This window comes from Seriola lalandi, unplaced genomic scaffold (genome assembly GCF_002814215.2).
Source record: "Seriola lalandi dorsalis isolate HSWRI2012SDOR001 ecotype SW California unplaced genomic scaffold, Sedor1 jcf7180002054470, whole genome shotgun sequence".
Classification (NCBI taxonomy): Eukaryota; Metazoa; Chordata; class Actinopteri; order Carangiformes; family Carangidae; genus Seriola; species Seriola lalandi.
This window is the reverse complement of record NW_019525023.1, coordinates 310,917-314,102: the sequence shown is the minus strand read 5'-3', so window position 1 is coordinate 314,102 and position 3,186 is coordinate 310,917. Positions and strand designations below refer to the sequence as shown.

The window sequence follows — 3,186 nt, the reverse complement described above, 5'->3', positions numbered from 1 at the left end:
CCCCCCCCCCCAAGTCAAGCTGCTTTCTTCGGGGTTTAGTCTGTTTCCTCACACGACACTTAAATAAATATGAAGAAGATAAATTCACAGACAGAAAAAACATGTCTCTCTGCACCTGGTCACTATGGTTTCTCTCCTGCTGCGCGCTTTCGGTCCACTACACGACCTGCATGTCTCCCAAATTCAGGGCTTGACATATTTGACAATGCAATTTGATAAAGAGCCTGTGTGTGTGTGTGTGTGTGTGTGTGTGTGTGTGTCTGAGTGTGTATCTCTGTGTGCGTTTTGAGCTTGCATGCGCGCACGCGTGCCTAACTGTGTTTGTGTGTTCGCGTGTGTGTCTGTGAGAGAGAGAGAGGTAGAGAGAGAGCGAGAGAGAGAATGCAATGCGATGTCCTGATTGCTTTAATCCTACAGGCAATGCAGCTGTGAGCAGTGTCACAGCAGAACGTGCATGTGTGCGTGTGTGTCTCAAACTGTGTGTGCATGTGTGCGTGTGTTTGCGTGTGTGTGTGTGTGTAGGCGTTGAAATCCCAAGTAGGCTACAGATACCAGTCCAGAGTCTAGAGAATAGATAAATTTGCACTTATGTCTCCAACTTCTTCCTTTTGAATGACAAAACCTGCCCGTCACACTACATTAGGATAATGTATGTGTTACATAAGGATTTGTGGGGAAGCAGCGTGGAGTGAAATCAGCTTTTGGTCGCGATAAATGTTTCCACATCCTTCCGCAAGATTCATGGCCAAGGCTACACGAAAAATCAGTATTCTGGAGACGAGAAATCGCTCGTCAGGAGACGCTGATTTTATTGCCTCGGCTTCTAAGAGCAATTTCGTCTCCAGAGGAAATCTGAATATAGAGACACGGGCTACATCTCATGCAGTGTCAGTTCGGCGCTCGGCACTTTAAAGTGATTTTTGCCTCTTAAGAGAGAGATCAGCTCTTAAAAATCATCTGTTAAGCACTCAGGACTAATGCGAGCGGATGAGAGCTCCAAAGCCATCGTGTTGAATAGACAGGACATGTATGTAACAGGAGGAGGCTAAACTTTAACTGACAGATGACACATGAAAATGAGATTTTCAGCTGCTTCACGGCTTCATGCAATAATAATAATAATAATAATAATAACAACAATAATAAAAATATAAATAATAATAATAATAATGATGATCTTACCTTACACTGCGGAAGCTATGGCTATTTTTCCAACATACTTGACCACATCCTTTATAAATAAATTCTGCAGCCCTCCAGTGAATCAATACTCCCCATTCCCGACAATAGAAGTCCGGTGCAACAAGATGCTTCAATGGATGAAAATAAAATGCGTTACACTCCGGTCTGCCCGCTCATATCCCCCCCGTCTTCTTCTTCTTCTGGGTTTTTCCCATCAAAACGGAGCGCAACAACACACGACAGCCACCGAGAAAGAAAGAGCGAGGGAGAGAGAGAGAGGGAAAGAGAGAGAGAGAGAGAAAGAGAGAGAGGGGGAGACAGACCGAGAGAGACGAGAGAGAGAGATAGAGAGAGAGAAAGAAAGAAATTCTTGGAGTGATGAAAAGAAGAGAGCAATTTTTAACAGTATTACCATAAATTAATTCGGCAGACTCCACGTCTCTATTTCCCACTGATATGTTTTCTCCGGCAAGTCGCGCGCCCCCCGCCCCCCCTCTGGCTGAAAAAAAGGGGGGAGAAAAAAAAGGATCCGTGGTGGGTGGATGTGAGATGTTGGGGGCTAGTGAGTTACAACAGAGAGAGAAATAGACGCGCTTTGCTTGGTGCTTGCGGAGCTCCAGGAGCAGGCTGCAATATCACGTCACACACTCTGCCGCTAAGATAAAGCACGTACGTACGCTTCTTACTGCCGCTGCGTCTGGCACCACCACCACTTTCTTCCCTACCCTCCTCCTCCTCCTTCTCCTCCTCCCTATTTTCTCTCTCTCTCGCTGTCTCATACAGCCTCCCCTTAATTCGAGTCAAAAGGGTCCCCCCCCCTGAACTGGACCCTCTCAGTTGTGCTCAGACAACGCCGCGCTTCGCTGCTGCAGCGTTCTCCAAAACAGGAATCGTATTTTATGGACTTTTTTTGTTTTGTTTTTTGTTTTTTTTTCATGAGTGCATGAGAATAACATGATTTCAAATGCAACCTGCGCGCTCTATCAGCAGGACCTGACAGCTGGCTGGTGTGTTTGGTCATTTTTCCCCCTTCTGTCCCGATGGGTTGGATGGGTGACCGCCTTCATGCTGTATGGTGGAAGAACGTATGGGGCAACTTGTGTTCTCTTTGGAAAGTTGCTCCGGGTACAGGTGCAACTCAGAACTGCTGGGTTTTTTTTTTTTTACCCCCTTTGCCATCTTTCCAGACATGTGTGCTCTTAGGGGGATGCTAATAGCCTATGTCTAGCCCACAGTGCATTATTTTTCAGGTAAGAATAAAGGTGTTCATGAGCTAGGCTACTTGACAAATAAAGGAACTCTTAAAGGAACCTTGAGCTTGAATGTTTTATTCCTACTTTCCAATGCCTTACGGTTAAGCCACATTCTGAGAGGCAATTAAATCCAATAGAAGCTCCAAGGTTCAGCAGTTGGTCACTGACAATGCAGCATCAGTGGCTCTGCAATCGCACTCAGTGTCTATTGAATGAATTCATGGGAATAATGGAACTATAGTGGACATGTGGACGCGGCGGTACAGGCGTCTGCTCATCACATTGGTCTCATGTGAGGAAGGAGTTTTGTTCTCATAGGTGGATCTTTTCTTATCAGGTTCAAACAAAGCACAAGATTAATCCAATCTTCATATGCATTACAAAAAAGTTCATGAATGAGAAATGAATGTGCACGACCTTCGTGCATGTCAGAGCTCAGTTAATTTGTGTATTTGGAATTATTTGCATATCCAAAAAAGGGGGGGGGGGTTATTAGATTGGGTTGTGTGGTTATGAGCAGTTCTTCTCCAGGACAATTTTAACAACTTTCTTTTTCTTTTTTTGTTTCTTGGAGGGTTGGGTCAGCCCACTCTAATCATTTTGCTGTGCACAGTTAACATTCATTAGCCTGGCCGTCTCTTTCAGGCTTCGACTGAATGTGTTCCATCCGAGCAGATGCTGCATGAAGAGCCTAATTGTTTATTTATTTCCAGGAAGTTTCAGTGTGAAGTGTTTGTCAGGCAGTCTTCCC

General features: G+C 45.0%; 1 protein-coding gene across 7 annotated transcripts in view; it reads right to left on the bottom strand.

Moving 5' to 3' along the window:
- Positions 1–1,814, bottom strand: part of adgrb3 (adhesion G protein-coupled receptor B3) — a 112,987-nt gene extending 111,173 nt beyond the window's left edge. For 5 of the 7 annotated variants that reach the window (XM_023411680.2, XM_023411683.2, XM_023411682.2 and 2 more), the window contains exon 1: positions 1,183–1,813. The gene's annotated coding sequence lies outside the window, so the exon portion shown is untranslated. Of the gene's footprint in view, positions 1–1,182 lie in introns of all 7 variants that reach the window. The other 2 variants (XM_023411687.2, XM_023411688.2) reach the window with 1 other exon arrangement.
- Positions 1,815–3,186: the final 1,372 nt, after the last annotated feature.